The sequence below is a fragment of the Scyliorhinus torazame genome, chromosome 24 (assembly GCF_047496885.1).
Source record: "Scyliorhinus torazame isolate Kashiwa2021f chromosome 24, sScyTor2.1, whole genome shotgun sequence".
NCBI classification, from domain to species: domain Eukaryota; kingdom Metazoa; phylum Chordata; class Chondrichthyes; order Carcharhiniformes; family Scyliorhinidae; genus Scyliorhinus; species Scyliorhinus torazame.
This window is the reverse complement of record NC_092730.1, coordinates 51,501,352-51,519,982: the sequence shown is the minus strand read 5'-3', so window position 1 is coordinate 51,519,982 and position 18,631 is coordinate 51,501,352. Positions and strand designations below refer to the sequence as shown.

The following is an 18,631-nucleotide window of genomic DNA, read 5'->3' as shown; positions in this document are numbered from 1 at the left end:
GTTAACTGTCTCCACAGGTTTAATCCGGCTGCTGTTTAAAACGCTCTCAGCCGTCGGCTGTGTCTAATTTATAGCCATCTGCAAACAATAACATTTGTTCCCATTGTAGACTGCTCCCGCTTCCTCAGTGTTAAAAGTGGAGTGAACAGTTTGGAGCTAGTGTCAGTATTGAAATGGAGTTTTCCCACCACCGGGGTGCTCCAAATAAACTGATCGATTATTGAGGGTAACCCTGAACATAAATGCAAAGGGAGGTTTTGGAGTTCTATTCTCTCCAAATCCAGCTACAGCGCCGAGTATGAACGAGTCAGAGGCCAAAGCGTCACCGAGCAGTCACTAAATGATTGAACTTTGTAAACAACGTAAAAATATCGACAGGACGGTAACTCGGCCTTACACAGTTGTTGATGTAGTGAAACGCTATTAAAACAGGTTTGGCTATTCATAATAGAAATAAACCAGTAAATTAAAATATGATAGTTTGGCTGCTTTCCAGAAGTTGTGAGTGGCTCTTAAAAGAGCCGTTGGGTTTTGAGGAGTTTGAGAACAGTTTTACTTGGAGCTGGTGTACTTGGTCACCGCCTTTGTCCCTTCCGACACGGCGTGCTTGGCCAGTTCCCCGGGCAGCAGCAGGCGCACGGCGGTCTGGATCTCCCGGGAGCTGATGGTGCTGCGCTTGTTGTAATGGGCCAGCCGGGAAGCCTCACCCGCGATGCGCTCGAAAATATCGCTGACGAACGAGTTCATGATGCTCATGGCCTTGGAGGAGATGCCGGTGTCGGGGTGAACCTGCTTCATCACTTTGTAGATGTAGATGGAGTAACTCTCCTTCCTCGACCTTCGCCGCTTCTTGCCGCCCTTTACTGACGGTTTCTTAATGACTTTCTTGGCTCCCTTCTTAGAAGCTGGTTTCGATGTTGGTTTCTTCTCGTCAGCCATCGTCAATATCACCCAGAAATAAAGCAAACCCCTTCCGAGCGCTGATTAAATAGACAGAGCCTCACATCTATGCTAATGAGGAATGGGGAAAGGAATGATTGTGATTGGACATTGTGAGAATGAGGACAGCCAGTTATGTTCTGCTTATTCGACTGGAGATGTAAACAGACCAATCACATTTAGGAATTTCCACCAATCAGAAACCTTCTTACTACAAACAGGAAATACATGTCAGAAAGAATGTCTCCAGTCCCATTTTGTCAGTGTGTAAAGATTCACCGGGAAATGTCACCTAGTTGTCGGTGAGAGGGACCCTTCACCACAGAGAGAATGTGCGGGATTTACTCACTCTCTGATACAGTGTGTGAGTGTGGGATTTACTCACTTTCTGATACAGTGTGTGAGTGTGGGATTTACTCACTCTCTGATACAGTGAGAGTGTGAGTATTACTCTAGCTGAGGCCTAACCAATGTTTTTCCAGTTCCTGCATAACCTGCCTTTTCTTAAACTCTGTGCCTCGGCTAATAGAGACAAGGATAGCATAGGCCCGGAGGTTTCAAGCTCAGGGTTGTGACCTGTGGGTCGATCTCATGAAGGTTTCAGGAGGGTGGTAGTGATCCAGATCACGGAAGGAATGGCCAACGGTCACGACTAGTGTTTACAAATGCCAACCATGATGGACGTATGAGATTGTCGGCCAATCCGCGCATGCGTCTCTTATCAAGTAGTGCGCAGGCCTGGAGCCCAGCAAGTTGGACTGGCTCCTCCTGATGTCAGTGCGCTGTCCCGGGCCAGTTTTGTTCAGCAAATTCTGGAGTCCTCCCACCGGAGGCGGCGCCAGCGAGCAGGTCACACGCCCCGTACGCTGACATCACGTGTTCTGGGCCCGAGAGAGATTCCTCCATTTTGCAGCTGCCAGCAGTGCTGGAGTGAACTCCAGGGCCTCTGGTGAACAACCCATGAAGAAGCTGAAAACAGGAACAAAGCAGCACAATGATGAGTATTTGAGGGGTGGGTTTATAAATTGTGCCACTGCAATCAGGAGTCAAATTTCATGGGTGTTACATGCAGGGAATTACTGGCAAATGAAAGTTTAAAACCTCAAATTGTCAAAGACGTTTGAAGAGTAAGCAGGGCGAGTTCCAGGACAAACCTCTGTAATTTTTGTCAACGGATGCAGTGAGATCTTAAATCATCAGCTGGAGTCATTATCAGAAATGTAACATTGAATAACAAAGCAAGTGAGATCGTGGGGACCAAGCAGGCTCACCTGTCACATTAAAGGCAAGTGAAAATGGTGGGTGTGTGTGAGAGAGAGTGGGTGGGTGGGTGTGTGTGAGAGAGAGAGTGGGTGGGTGGGTGGGTGGGTGGGTGTGTGAGAGAGAGAGTGGGTGGGTGTGTGAGAGAGAGAGTGGGTGGGTGGGTGGGTGGGTGGGTGTGTGAGAGAGAGAGTGGGTGGGTGTGTGAGAGAGAGAGTGGGTGGGTGTGTGAGAGAGAGAGTGGGTGGGTGTGTGAGAGAGAGAGTGGGTGGGTGTGTGTGAGAGAGAGTGGGTGTGTGTGAGAGAGAGTGGGTGTGTGTGAGAGAGAGTGGGTGTGTGTGAGAGAGAGTGGGTGTGTGTGAGAGAGAGTGGGTGTGTGTGAGAGAGAGTGGGTGTGTGTGAGAGAGAGTGGGTGTGTGTGAGAGAGAGTGGGTGTGTGTGAGAGAGAGTGGGTGTGTGTGAGAGAGAGTGGGTGTGTGTGAGAGAGAGTGGGTGTGTGTGAGAGAGAGTGGGTGTGTGTGAGAGAGAGTGGGTGTGTGTGAGAGAGAGTGGGTGTGTGTGAGAGAGAGTGGGTGTGTGTGAGAGAGAGTGGGTGTGTGTGAGAGAGAGTGGGTGTGTGTGAGAGAGAGTGGGTGTGTGTGAGAGAGAGTGGGTGTGTGTGAGAGAGAGTGGGTGTGTGTGAGAGAGAGTGGGTGTGTGTGAGAGAGAGTGGGTGTGTGTGAGAGAGAGTGGGTGTGTGTGAGAGAGAGTGGGTGTGTGTGAGAGAGAGTGGGTGTGTGAGAGAGAGAGTGGGTGTGTGAGAGAGAGAGTGGGTGTGAGAGAGAGAGTGGGTGTGTGTGAGAGAGAGTGGGTGTGTGTGAGAGAGAGTGGGTGTGTGTGAGAGAGAGTGGGTGTGTGTGAGAGAGAGTGGGTGTGTGTGAGAGAGAGTGGGTGTGTGTGAGAGAGAGTGGGTGTGTGTGAGAGAGAGTGGGTGTGTGTGAGAGAGAGTGGGTGTGTGAGAGAGAGAGTGGGTGTGTGAGAGAGAGAGTGGGTGTGTGTGAGAGAGAGTGGGTGTGTGTGAGAGAGAGTGGGTGTGTGAGAGAGAGTGGGTGTGTGTGAGAGAGAGTGGGTGTGTGTGAGAGAGAGTGGGTGTGTGTGAGAGAGAGTGGGTGTGTGTGAGAGAGAGTGGGTGTGTGTGAGAGAGAGTGGGTGTGTGTGAGAGAGAGTGGGTGTGTGAGAGAGAGAGTGGGTGTGTGAGAGAGAGTGGGTGTGTGTGAGAGAGAGTGGGTGTGAGTGAGAGAGAGTGGGTGTGAGTGAGTGGGTGAGAGAGAGAGTGGGTGTGAGAGAGAGTGGGTGTGAGAGAGAGTGGGTGTGAGAGAGAGTGGGTGTGAGAGAGAGTGGGTGTGAGAGAGAGTGGGTGTGAGAGAGAGTGGGTGTGAGAGAGAGTGGGTGTGAGAGAGAGTGGGTGTGAGAGAGAGTGGGTGTGAGAGAGAGTGGGTGTGAGAGAGAGTGGGTGTGAGAGAGAGTGGGTGTGAGAGAGAGTGGGTGTGTGAGAGAGAGAGTGGGTGTGAGTGAGAGAGAGTGGGTGTGAGTGAGAGAGAGTGGGTGTGTGAGAGAGTGGATGTGTGTGTGAGTGAGTGGGTGGATGTGTGTGTGTGTGAGTGGGTGGATGTGTGTGAGAGAGTGGATGCTAGTGAGAGAGTGTGTGTGTGTGGGGGTGAGAGAGTGGGTGTGAGAGAATGTGTGTGTGTGTGTGAGAGTGGGTGTGTGAGAGTGGGTGTGAGAGAGTGGGTGTGAGAGAGAGTGGGTGTGAGAGAGAGTGGGTGTGAGAGAGAGTGGGTGTGAGAGAGAGTGGGTGTGAGAGAGAGTGGGTGTGAGAGAGAGTGGGTGTGAGAGAGAGTGGGTGTGAGAGAGAGTGGGTGTGAGAGAGAGTGGGTGTGAGAGAGAGTGGGTGTGAGAGAGAGTGGGTGTGTGAGAGAGTGGGTGTGTGAGAGAGAGGGTGTGTGAGAGAGAGGGTGTGTGAGAGAGAGGGTGTGTGAGAGAGAGGGTGTGTGAGAGAGAGGGTGTGTGAGAGAGAGGGTGTGTGAGAGAGAGTGTGTGTGAGAGAGAGGGTGTGAGAGAGTGGGTGTGTGAGATAGAGTGGGTGTGTGAGAGAGTGGGTGGATGTGTGTGAGACAGTGAATATGTGTGTGTGTGAGTGGGTGGATGTGTGTGTGAGTGGGTGGATGTGTGTGAGAGTGGGTGGATGTGTGTGAGAGTGGGTGGATGTGTGTGAGAGTGGGTGGATGTGTGTGAGAGTGGGTGGATGTGTGTGAGAGTGGGTGGATGTGTGTGAGAGTGGGTGGATGTGTGCGAGAGAGTGGATGTGTGCGAGAGAGAGTGGATGTGTGCGAGAGTGGGTGGATGTGTGTGAGAGTGGGTGGATGTGTGTGAGAGTGGGTGGATGTGTGTGAGAGTGGGTGGATGTGTGTGAGAGTGGGTGGATGTGTGTGAGAGTGGGTGGATGTGTGTGAGAGTGGGTGGATGTGTGTGAGAGTGGGTGGATGTGTGTGAGAGTGGGTGGATGTGTGTGAGAGTGGGTGGATGTGTGTGAGAGAGTGGATGTGTGTGAGTGGGTGGATGTGTGTGAGAGTGGGTGGATGTGTGTGAGAGTGGGTGGATGTGTGTGAGAGTGTGTGTGTGTGTGAGAGTGGGTGGATGTGTGTGAGAGAGTGGATGTGTGTGAGTGGGTGGATGTGTGTGAGAGTGGGTGGATGTGTGTGAGAGTGGGTGGATGTGTGTGAAAGTGGGTGGATGTGTGTGAGAGTGGGTGGATGTGTGTGAGAGTGGGTGGATGTGTGTGAGAGTGGGTGGATGTGTGTGAGAGTGGGTGGATGTGTGTGAGAGTGGGTGGATGTGTGTGAGAGTGGGTGGATGTGTGTGAGAGTGGGTGGATGTGTGTGAGAGTGGGTGTGTGTGTGAGAGTGGGTGGATGTGTGTGAGAGTGGGTGGATGTGTGTGAGAGTGGGTGGATGTGTGTGAGAGTGGGTGGATGTGTGTGAGAGTGAGTGGATGTGTGTGAGAGTGGGTGGATGTGTGTGAGAGTGGGTGGATGTGTGTGAGAGTGGGTGGATGTGTGTGAGAGTGGGTGGATGTGTGTGAGAGTGGGTGGATGTGTGTGAGAGTGGGTGGATGTGTGTGAGAGTGGGTGGATGTGTGTGAGAGTGAGTGGATGTGTGTGAGTGGGTGGATGTGTGTGAGAGTGGGTGGATGTGTGTGAGAGTGGGTGGATGTGTGTGAGAGTGTGTGTGTGTGTGTGAGTGGGTGGATGTGTGTGAGTGGGTGGATGTGTGTGAGTGGGTGGATGTGTGTGAGTGGGTGGATGTGTGTGAGTGGGTGGATGTGTGTGAGTGGGTGGATGTGTGAGAGTGGGTGGATGTGTGTGAGTGGGTGGATGTGTGTGAGTGGGTGGATGTGTGTGAGTGGGTGGATGTGTGTGAGTGGGTGGATGTGTGTGAGAGTGGGTGGATGTGTGAGAGTGGGTGGATGTGTGTGAGAGTGGGTGGATGTGTGTGAGAGTGGGTGGATGTGTGTGAGAGTGGGTGGATGTGTGTGAGAGTGAGTGGATGTGAGTGAGAGTGGGTGGATGTGTGTGTGAGTGGGTGTGTGAGAGTGTGTGGGTGTGTGAGTGGGTGGATGTGTGTGTGAGTGGGTGTGTGAGAGAGTGCGTGTGTGAGCGAGTGAGCCTCTGTATTTTACATTGTCACTCTTTGATATGTAACACATATTTTACTCTTGCTGCTGTTACTGGGGTGTGTGTGTCTGTGAGAGAGAGAGAGTGTGTTTTACCATCACGGTCTCTGTGATATATGATGCATATTTTACTGCTTACTGCTCAGTTACTCTTGTGTCAAAGAGTGTGTGAATATCAGAGTATGAGAATATGAGAGTGTGAGTGTGTGTGAGGGTGTGTGAGGAAGTGTGTGCGAGGGAATGTGTCACTATGTCTGCAAGAGTGTATGAGTGTGAGAAATAGTCTGCGTGAGTGTGTGTGTGTTTTACCTTCATTGTCTCTGTGATATTTCACACATATTTTACTGCTCAGTTACTGGTGTGCGAGTGTGTTTATCCTCACTATCTGGCTATCATATATAATATATTTTACTGCTTACTGCTCAGTTACTTAAGTGTGAGAGTGGCGAGAGTGTGTTTTACCCTCACTGTCCCTCTGCGATATATAACACATATTGAACTGCTTACTGCTCAGTGACTGGTGTGTCCATGTGTGAGGCAGTCTGAGAGAGAGGGACTAGGAGTGTGAGAGAGTGAGTGTGCAAGTGTGTGTGAGAGTTAGTGTTTGCCAGAGAAATAGTGAGTGTGTGTCACACTGTCTCTCATTATCCCTCTGTGATATATAAAGCATATTTTACCACTCAGTTACTGATGTGTGTGTGTGTGTGTGTGAAGAGAGAGTGTATGAGTGTCTGTGAGAGAGAATTTGTGAGAGAGAGTGAAATACGAGTTATATAGCACAGAGACAGTGAGGGTTAACACACACTCACACTCTCTCTCTCACACCAGTAACTGAGCAATAAGCAGTAGAATATTCAATATATATCACAGAGAGACAGTGGTTACTATCACAGAGGTTACTACACACACTCATAGGTCGATTGTCCCGAAAGACGTGCTGTTAGGTAATTTGGACATTCTGAATTCTCCCTCACTGTAACTAAACAGGCGCCAGAATGTGGCGACTGGGGGCTTTTCCAGGAACTTCATTGCAGTGTTAATGTAAGTCTACTTGTGACAATAAAGATTATTATAAGATAGAGTCATAGTCTATCTCCGACTCTATCTATGTGTGTGTATGTGTTAACCTCACTGTCTCTCTGTGATAGAAAATGAATATTTTACTGCTTACTGCTCAGGTACTGGTGAGTGAGAGTGTGTAAGTGAGAGAGTGAGAGTTTTACCCTCATTGTTTCTATGATGTATAACATATTTTACTGCTTCCTGCTCAGTTATTGTTGGGAGAGCACAGTACGAAGTCTTACAACACCAGGTTAAAGTCCAACAGGTTTGTTTCGATGTCACCAGCTTTCGGAGCGCTGCTCCTTCCTCAGGTGAATGAAGAGGTATGTTCCAGAAACACATATATAGACAAATTCAAAGATGCCAAACAATGCTAGGAATGCGACCATTAGCAGGTGATTAAATCTTTACAGATCCAGAGATGGGGTAACCCCAGGTTAAAGAGGTGTGAATTGTGTCAAGCCAGGACAGTTGGTAGGATTTCGCAGGCCAGATGGTGGGGGATGAATGTAATGCGACATGAATCCCAGGTCCCAGTTGAGGCCGTACTCATGTGTGCGGAACTTGGCTATAAGTTTCTGCTCGGCGATTCTGCATAGTCGCGGGTCCTGAAGGCCGCCTTGGAGAACGCTTACCCGGAGATCAGAGGCTGAATCCCCTTGACTGCTGAAGTGTTCCCCGACTGGAAGGGAACATTCCTGCCTGGTGATTGTTGCGCGATGTCCGTTCATTCGTTGTCGCAGCGTCTGCATGGTCTCGCCATTGTACCACGCTTCGGGACATCCTTTCCTGCAGCGTATGAGGTAGACAACGTTGGCCGAGTCGCACGAGTATGTACCGCGTACCTGGTGGGTGGTGTTCTCACGTGTAATGGTGGTATCCATGTCGATGATCTGGCACGTCTTGCAGAGATTGCCATGACAGGGTTCTGTGGTGTCGTGGTCACTGTTCTGAAGACTGGGTAGTTTGCTGCAAACAATGGTTTGTTTGAGGTTCATCCCCCACCATCTGGCCTGCAAAATCCTACCAACTGTCCTGGCTTGACACAATTCAGACCTCTTTAACCTGGGGTTACCCCATCTCTGGATCTGTAAAGATTTAATCACCTGCTAATGGTCACATTCCTAGCATTGTTTGGCATCTTTGAATTTGTCGATATATGTGTTTCTGGAACATACCTCTTCATTCACCTGAGGAAGGAGCAGTGCTCTGAAAGCTAGTGACATCGAAACAAACCTGTTGGACTTTAACCTGGTGTTGTCAGACTTCGTACTGTGCTCTCCCCAGTCCAACGCCGGCATCTCCACATCATTGTTGGGAGAGTGAGTGGTGTGTGTGTGTGAGAGAGAGTGAGTTTGGCTGTCAGTTTTACCCTCACTGTCTTTGATATACAACACATATTTTACTCAGGTGTGTGTGTGTGTTTTACCCTCACTATGTATCTGTGATATATAACACATATTTTACTCTTACAGGTGTGTGTGAGTTTTACCCTCCTATGTATCTGTGATATATAACACATATTTTACTCTTACAGGTGTGTGTGTGTTTTACCCTCACTATGTATCTGTGATATATAACACATATTTTACTCTTACAGGTGTGTGTGTGAGTTTTACCCTCACTATGTATCTGTGATTATATAACACATATTTTACTCTTACAGGTGTGTGTGAGTTTTACCCTCACTATGTATCTGTGATATATAACACATATTTTACTCTTACAGGTGTGTGTGTGTTTTACCCTCACTATGTTTCTGTGATATATAACACATATTTTACTCTTACAGGTGTGTGTGTGTTTTACCCTCACTATGTATCTGTGATATATAACACATATTTTACTCTTACAGGTGTGTGTGTGTTTTACCCTCACTATGTATCTGTGATATATAACACATATTTTACTCTTACAGGTGTGTGTGTGTTTTACCCTCACTATGTATCTGTGATTATATAACACATATTTTACTCTTACAGATGTGTGTGAGTTTTACCCTCACTATGTATCTGTGATATAGAACACATAATTTTACTCTTACAGGTGTGCGTGAGTTTTACCCTCACTATGTATCTGTGATTATATAACACATATTTTACTCTTACAGATGTGTGTGAGTTTTACCCTCACTATGTATCTGTGATTATATAACACATATTTTACTCTTACAGGTGTGTGTGTGTTTTACCCTCACTATGTATTTGTGATATATAACACATATTTTACTCTTACAGGTGTGTGTGTGTGTTTTACCCTCGCTATGTATCTGTGATATATAACACATATTTTACTCTTACAGGTGTGTGTGTGTTTTACCCTCACTATGTATCTGTGATATAGAACACATTTTTAACTGCTTACTGCTCAGTGACTGGTATGTGTGTGAGTGAGAGTGACTGAGTGTGTGTGAGAGAGAGTGTGTGTGAGAGGCAGTGACTGTGAGTGTGTGAGTGAGATAGTGAGTGTTAGTGTGTGTGTGAAAGCGAGGGAGTGTGAGTGAGAGTGTGTGAGTGAGGGAATGTGAGTGAGTGAAAGTATGTGAGTGAGATGGGGAGTGTTTGTGTGAGGGAGTGAGTGTGAGTGAGAGTGTGTGAGGGAGTGTGTGTGTGTGAGTGAGTGAGAGTCTGTGTGAGGGAGTGAGTGTCTGTATGTGTGCGGGATAGTGAGTGTTTGTGTATGTGTGTGTGAGAGCAACAGGGTGAAAAGTGGATGTGCTGCTGATGGGCAGCAGGGTGGCACAGTGGTTAGCACTGCTGCCTGACAGTGTCAGAGACCTGGGTTCGATTCCGACTTCGGGCGACTGTGTGGAGTTTGTACATTCTTCCGTGTCTGTTTGGGTTTCCTCCGGTTTCCTCCCACAGTCCAAAGATATGCAGGTTACGGGGTTTGGATATGCTAAACTGACCCTCGGTGGGGTTACAAGGAGAGGGTGGGAGATTGGTCTTAGCGTGGCGTGCTCATTCAGAGGGTCAATGCAGACACGATGGGTTGAATGGTCTCCTTCTGCACTGTAGGGTTTCTATGAGAGAGAGAGTGTGTGTGAGTGTGTGTGACTGTGTCTGAGAGAGTGTGCAAGAGACAGAGTGTGTGTGTGCCTGTTACCCTCACTTTCTCTCTGATATGTAACAAATATTTTACTGCTCAATATGCAGTAAAATGTGAGACAGTGTGTGAGAGACAGCGTGAGCGTGTGATTTACCCTCACTGTCTCTCTATGGTGTATAACACATTTTACAGCTTACTGCTCAGTTACTGCTGTCTGACTGAGTGAGAGAGTGTGAGTGAGAGAGTGCATGTTTTACCCTCACTGTATCTCTGTGGTATATATTGCATACTTTATTGCTTCCTGCTCAGTGACTGGTGTGTGTGTGTGTGAGAGAGAGAGAGAGAGAGAGAGAGAGAGAGAGAGTGTGAGTGAGTGAGTGAGTATTAACCTCACAGTCTCTCTGTGATATATAAATAATATTTTATTGATTATTACTATGTTCTGGATTTCTGAGTGTCTGTGGGAGACACAGTGCATGGGTGTGTGTGTGAGAGAGAGAGAGAGTGTATGAGAGAAAGAGTGTGAGTGAGTGTGTATAAACCTCACTGTTACTCTGTGCTCTATATAACATATTTTGCTGCTTAATGCTCAGTGATTGGTGTGTGTGTGTTTCACCCTCAGACTCTGCGCTATATAATGCTTATGTAGTGCTTACTGCTAAGTTACTTGTGAGTGAACATGTGCATAAGAAAATATGAGTGTGTGTTTTACCCTCACTGTCTCTCTGTGATAGAATGCACTGCCTGTGGAAGTAGTTGAGTCGGAAACATTAGGGACCTTCAAGCAGCTATTGGATAGGTACATGGATTACGGTAAAATGATATAGTGTAGATTTATTTGTTCTTAAGGGCAGCACGGTAGCATTGTGGATAGCACAATTACTTCACAGCTCCAGGGTCCCATGTTCGATTCTGGCTTGGGTCACTGTCTGTGTGGAGTCTGCACATCCTCCCCGTGTATGCGTGGGTTTCCTCCGGGTGCTCCGGTTTCCTCCCACAGTCCAAAGAACATAGAACATAGAAAATACAGCACAGAACAGGCCCTTCGGCCCACAATGTTGTGCCGAACCTTTGTCCTAGATTAATCATAGATTATCATTGAATTTACAGTGCAGAAGGAGGCCATTCGGCCCTTTGAGTCTGCACCGGCTCTTGGAAAGAGCACCATACCCAAACTCAACACCTCCACCCAACACCAAGGGCAATTTGGACATTAAGGGCAATTTATCATTGGCCAATTCACCTAACCCGCACATCTTTGGACTGTGGGAGGAAACCGGAGCACCCGGAGGAAACCCACGCAGACACGGGGAGGACGTGCAGACTCCGCACAGACAATGACCCAAGCCGGAATCGAACCTGGGACCATGGAGCTGTGAAGCAATTGTGCTATCCACAATGCTACCGTGCTGCCCTTAAGAACAAATAAATCTACACTATATCATTTTACCGTCATCCATGTACCTATCCAATAGCTGCTTGAAGGTCCCTAATGTTTCCGACTCAACTACTTCCACAGGCAGTGCATTCCATGCCCCCACTACTCTCTGGGTAAAGAACCTACCTCTGATATCCCTCATATATCTTCCACCTTTCACCTTAAATTTATGTCCCCTTGTAATGGTTTGTTCCACCCGGGGAAAAAGTCTCTGACTGTCTACTCTATCTATTCCCCTGATCATCTTATAAACCTCTATCAAGTCGCCCCTCATCCTTCTCCGCTCTAATGAGAAAAGGCCTAGCACCCTCAACCTTTCCTCGTAAGACCTACTCTCCATTCCAGGCAACATCCTGGTAAATCTTCTTTGCACCTTTTCCAGAGCTTCCACATCCTTCCTAAAATGAGGCGACCAGAACTGTACACAGTACTCCAAATGTGGCCTTACCAAAGTTTTGTACAGCTGCATCATCACCTCACGGCTCTTAAATTCAATCCCTCTGTTAATGAACGCGAGCACACCATAGGCCTTCTTCACAGCTCTATCCACTTGAGTGGCAACTTTCAAAGATGTATGAACATAGACCCCAAGATCTCTCTGCTCCTCCACATTGCCAAGAACTCTACCGTTAACCCTATATTCCGCATTCATATTTGTCCTTCCAAAATGGACAACCTCACACTTTTCAGGGTTAAACTCCATCTGCCACTTCTCAGCCCAGCTCTGCATCCTATCTATGTCTCTTTGCAGCCGACAACAGCCCTCCTTACTATCCACAACTCCACCAATCTTCGTATCATCTGCAAATTTACTGACCCACCCTTCAACTCCCTCATCCAAGTCATTAATGAAAATCACAAACAGCAGAGGACCCAGAACTGATCCCTGCGGTACGCCACTGGTAACTGGGATCCAGGCTGAATATTTGCCATCCACCACCACTCTCTGACTTCTATCGGTTAGCCAGTTCGTTATCCAACTGGCCAAGTTTCCCACTATCCCATGCCTCCTTACTTTCTGCATAAGCCTACCATGGGGAACTTTATCAAATGCCTTACTAAAATCCATGTACACTACATCCACTGCTTTACCTTCATCCACATGCTTGGTCACCTCCTCAAAGAATTCAATCAGATTTGTAAGGCAAGACCTACCCCTCACAAATCCGTGCTGACTATCCCTAATCAAGCAGTGTCTTTCCAGATGCTCAGAAATCCTATCCTTCAGTACCCTTTCCATTACTTTGCCTACCACCGAAGTAAGACTAACTGGCCTGTAATTCCCAGGGTTATCCCTAGTTCCTTTTTTGAACAGGGGCACGACATTCGCCACTCTCCAATCCCCTGGTACCACCCCTGTTGACAGTGAGGACGAAAAGATCATTGCCAACGGCTCTCCAATTTCATCTCTTGCTTCCCATAGAATCCTTGGATATATCCCGTCAGGCCCGGGGGACTTGTCTATCCTCAAGTTTTTCAAAATGCCCAACACATCTTCCTTCCTGACAAGTATTTCCTCGAGCTTACCAATCTGTTTCACACTCCAACAATATCGCCCCTCTCATTTGTAAATACAGAAGAAAAATACTCATTCAAGACCTCTCCTATCTCTTCAGACTCAATACACAATCTCCCGCTACTGTCCTTGATCGGACCTACCCTCGCTCTAGTCATTCTCATATTTCTCACATTTCTCACATATGTGTAAAAGGCCTTGGGGTTTTCCTTGATCCTACCCGCCAAAGATTGTTCATGCCCTCTCTTAGCTCTCCTAATCCCTTTCTTCAGTTCCCTCCTGGCTATCTTGTATCCCTCCAATGCCCTGTCTGAACCTTGTTTCCTCACATTGGCCACCAAAGATGTGCAGGTTAGGTGGATTGGCCATTATAAATTGCCCTTAGTGTCAAAAATTGCCCTTAGTGTTGGGTGGGGTTACTGGGTTATGGGGATAGGGTGAAGGTGTTGACCTTGGGGAGGGTGCTCTTTCCAAGAGCCAGTGCAGACTCGATGGGCCGAATGGCCTCCTTCTGCACTGTAAATTGTATGATAATGCATATTTTACTGCTTACTGTGAGAGGATGTGTGAGTGTGTTTTACCCTAACTGTCTGTGTATGATCTATGGCATATTTTACTGTTTTCTGCTCAGTTGTTGGTGTCTGAATGTGTGTGAGAGTGTGTGTTTTCCACTGTAGCTGTCTGTCTCTGTTTTGGGTCAAGTGTTAGCGAAAAATCAATTTGATTCTATAACTCTCTGCCTCAGTTCTGTGTGCTTGCATTTGTAGCTGTCTATCTCTGTTAGAGGATTCTGGGTTTAATCTCTATCTGTCCACCTCTCTGATGTGCGTGATTTTATTGTGTTTTCTGTTCTTGTCAATATCTGTTCTGTGAGTTAATGGGGAACTTTCTGTTCAATATTGATCTTCCATTATTACTTTTAGTGATAATATTGATATAACAAATGATCTGTATCCACGTCTCATGAAAATGACACTGTACCGTTATATCGGAGATCGTTAGAGATAAACCAGGGACTGGTTTAGCACAGTGGGCTAAACAACTGGCTTTTAATGCATAAGGCGGCCAGAAGCGCGGGTTCAATCCCGTAACTGCCACCCTGAACAGGTGCCAGAATGTGGCGACTAGGGGCTTTTCACAGTAACTTTATTGAAGCTTACTTGTGACAAGAAGCGATTATTATTATGTATTTTGCACTAAGAAAGTTGCAAGAAAAGTGCAAATCGATTACATCCACATTGATTGCTGAATCTATACCTAATTATTACTTTACAGATGAAAAGCTGTTATCACAAGTTGATCCAACGTTCCATGATATGGAGGGAGGACGAATTGTGGAAAATTATCCCACCTGCCCTCTCGTGTATCACTGTTGGATTGGACATGTTTATCTGGGACTTGAGGTCAATGTGAGTGTGACTGCTTCTGTTCTCTGTGACGGTGGAGATGATGTTGTGTCTGTGTCTCTGCAATGTTGGATTAATATTGTACTTACTGTCAGTTAGAAGGAGACGGCAGCACATACATTTTGCTGAGGAATCATCATCTTGTTCTTGGAACTCATCTCTTCATCTGTTGAACTAGGGGGAAGAAAGCATATCTCTTGTAAATCAGGGTCAAATGAGGCCAATGATAAATCAATCTATTCTTTCAACTGATAATCACAGAATTTATAGGGCAAAAGGAGGCCATTCGGTCCATCGAGCCCTTCTTTGTAAAGAGCGTTCCACGCCTCCACCCGTACCCAGTAACCCCACCTAACCATGTGAAATGGAATGAAAATCGCTTATTGTCACAAGTCGGCTTCAAATGAAGTTACTGTGAAAAGCCCCTAGTCGCCACATTCCAGCGCCTGTTCGGGGAGGCTGGTACGGGAAGTGAACCGTGCTGCTGGCCTGCACTTGGTCTGCTTTAAAAGCCAGCGATTTAGCCCAGTGTGCTAAACCAGCCCATGTGCGCTGTTGGACAGTGTTGGACACTAAGTGCAATTTATCATGGCCATTCCACCTAACCCGCACATCTGACTGTGGGAGGAAACTGGAGCTCCCGGAGGAAACCCACGCAGATACGGGGAGAACGTGCAGACTCCGCACAGACAGTGACCAAGCCGGGATTCGAACCTGGGACCCTAGAGCTGTTAAGCAACCGTGCTGCCCCCAATCAGTAAAAGAAAGAAAATACTCTCCAAATCCTAACCCAGAATCAGACAATAAGCCAGGCCCAGAAAGAGCTCTCCCTCCACGCCCCCACCCCCACCCCCCACCCCCACCCACTCCAAGTCCCGGAACAAGATCGTGCTCCGCTGCGCCTCTTGCAAACTGCCCCCGATTCTCCCTGAACTCCCCCGAGTCAGTAATGATCTCTGAGCCTCTTTGCTCACACTCCCAGATGGAGGTGCTGCTGCAATGAGAACGCTGTTTCCTCGCTGACCTGGGCGCTGACATTGACATTTCATTCAGTTTCAACAAAGCGATTCCACTCACTGACCAAATGGAGAGTGTGGAGGAGGGGCTGAGCATGCGCTCCCAATCTCAGAATGACGACCAGCAGGGGCGGGGTTACACCGGGCATGCGCACATCCCTGCCGCAATTCAGCATTGAGAATCAAGGGGAACATTCCCCATTTCATAGTCATCACATGTGGAGCAAAACCTCCTATAGAGCCCGTGTTGGGGGACTGTGTGTGTGTGGCTGCAAGTGGCCCTGTGCCCTAGGGCTCAACCAATCACCTTTGTAGCTGTGTGTTTGTCCCAATGAGAGATTCAATTTGCAGTCATTGCCTGCAGCTTGTTTGTTATTACACTGTCACTCTCAATGTTTTATTGTGGTCACAGTTACAACAAAGACAATTTACAAGGCTCCAGGCATCATTACACTTCAAATTGACGATCAAACAGTCACTGAACACAAACAGCTGCAAGGCACAGGCCCTAAGCATAGTTCGAAGTAACAATCGAACAGCCACATAACACAAACAGTCGCGAGGCACAAGGCCTCGATACCATACGACCATTCCAAAAACAAAAGGAACAAAAAAACCACAAGACACAAGTACATTTCGAGGTAACAACCTCGAAACACATAAGACAAGCAGTCGCGAGGCACAAGGCCCCGATACAATACGGCCGCTTCCGAACAAATATGACCCACAAAGCTTCAATACATCTTAACAGTGACATATCAAAACCAATCACCAGGCACCATTCCTTAATTCACCTTTAAAAGATTAACAGGGTAAAATCAATCACCGAACCCAATCTGACACATTTCAACCATGATATAACAAGAAAAGAACCTTTACGAGATATGAAAAACACTGCCAGAAATCCACCCACTCACAAAGACAAAACAAACAAAACCGACAGAAAATAAACATTTACTGATTGCGAAGGGCCGCCCATGGGCACACTCAACCACCCCCTGTTCGTCACCCCCTAAGGAAGGGGGTCCCCAGTTCAACGCAAACGACGGCCCCAAGCCGCCCGCCAGAAAGGTCCAGCAAGTGGCTGCTTCATTCTACCCCCCACCCCCCAGCCCGGCAGTCTACACATCGGATGAAAGGCTCCCTCCGCAAGGAGCACAGACCGCCGGAAAGAGTCACATCCAGGCATGGTAGAGGAGAGAGGCACTCTCAATCATGGGACCGTGGAAACCCACTCAACCGGCAAGGGGCCGTTGTTAGGCTGGGCGGTCCAACTACACAATCAGAGCAAACGAGAATAACCCAACCGAATCTTACAACACTAAAACAATTCGACAACAGTGCAGTCATACAACAATAACCAATATCATGTCGAAAACACCCACTAAACACAGGAAACCACTCGGACGGAAAGGTGTGTAATCACCCCGTTACCCAAGGGGTTCGTAGTCAAAACTTGTAACAACCGTGCTAAGCCACTTGGCAGAAAGCCAGCAAGCAGCTAGTCCATTCCCCGCTCACACACCCCCCTCCACCCCGCCCGGCAGCCGACACAGCGGAGGAAAGGCCCCTCCTCGCTAAAAGAGCACAGACCACCGGAGAGAGCCAGACCCGGGTACGGCAGAGGAGAGAGAGTCCCCCTTCCTGGACCCCGCCCAGAGGCACGGGACCATTCGGAGGCAGAGCAGTTTCACATTAGTTTAACATTCTAAACAACAGAATTAAATAACATTTCAAAGAAAACCAAAAAGAGTTGTCTGTCCTAGACTCAAAAATAAAACAACTCCATTAGTACACCAAAAAGTCCATCAATTTACACGTTCCATGTCGTGACCCCGGCCCAGGAGCTTTAGCCGAAATTCACAAGAAGCAACATGTCCTCAAAGTCCTGCAATGGCAACGGCCAGAGTCGCTCCCATGTAGGCAACAACCAGCAATGGGAAAGAAAGTCCCAGAGTCAGTCCCAACCGTCCAAGGGGCGTCCAATGGGGCCGAACCCTCAGAAACACCAGGAACGGCAGCAACCCACCGCGGGTGCCCGCCGGGCCTCCAATCCTGGCTCCAACCCGCCGCTTCCAGCAGCATATCCAGCTGCCCTCCTTCCTCCATTCCTTCGTCCTCTATTCCGCAAACTCAAACCGCCGACAGCAAACTTTGCAGTCTGAAGCAGCGTCTCCGCAGCTCAAAGCACCGTCTCCGCAGCTCGGCCGCTGTCTTGAAACGCGACTGGTCGCAGTACTCCGAAACCAGTCATCTCCAATGCCCTCGGGGACTGGGAGCGATGGGCACCGTGTTGCTGTTCCACCCCATCCAGGAAGCTCCCAGACGCGGCCTGCCTTTCGAATCGGCCCGGGGGCGGACACCAAGCTCACCCACAACGTCTTCGCATAGAGAGCAAAACCTCCTGTAGAGCCCGTGTTGGGGGGACTGTGTGTGTGGCTGCAAGTGGCCCTGTGCCCTCGGGCTCAACCAATCACCTTTGTAGCTGTGTGTTTGTCCCAATGAGAGATTCAATTTGCAGTCATTGCCTGCAGCTTGTTTGTTATTACACTGTCACTCAGCCCCTCAAACTCACACTTTCTGCAAACTACCATTTCACTGAACCACAGAATTACTACAGTGTGAAGGAGGCAATTCGGCCCATCGAGTCTGCAGAGACCCTCTGAAAGAGCGCCCCAGCCCCGCCCACTCGCCGCCTTATCCCCATAAACCCGTAACCCCACTGAACCGACACACCCTTGGACACAGCGGGAATTCAGCATTGCCGATCCACCAAACCTGCACATCTATGGCCTGTGGGAAGAAAGAGGAGCACCTGGAGGGAACCCACCCACACACACGGGGCGAACATGCAAACGACATACAGGCAGTCACCCAATGCTGGAATTGAACCCAGGTCCCTGGCACAGTGAGGCAGCAGGGCGAACCATTGTTCCACCTCTGGGTTCACTCCCCTGGTTCACTCACTCCCCTGGTTCACTCACTCCCCTGGTTCACTCACTCTCCTGGTTCACTCACTCCCCTGGTTCACTCACTCCCCTGGTTCACTCATTCCCCTGGTTCACTCACTCCCCTGGTTCACTCACTCCCCTGGTTCACTCACTCTCCTGGTTCGCTCAACACCCCCGGGTCACTCACTCCCCCGGTTCACTCACTCCCCCGGTTCACTCAACCCCCCCCCCGGTTCACTCAACCCCCCCCCCCCCCGGTTCACTCAACCCCCCCCCCCCCCGGT

General features: G+C 48.6%; 1 long non-coding RNA gene across 1 annotated transcript; it reads left to right on the top strand.

The window, feature by feature from the left end:
- Positions 1–992: 992 nt before the first annotated feature.
- On the top strand, positions 993–14,628 carry LOC140400148 (uncharacterized). Its single transcript, XR_011938065.1, has 2 exons — positions 993–1,303; positions 14,250–14,628. It is a non-coding gene; the product is annotated as an uncharacterized lncRNA (long non-coding RNA).
- Positions 14,629–18,631: the final 4,003 nt, after the last annotated feature.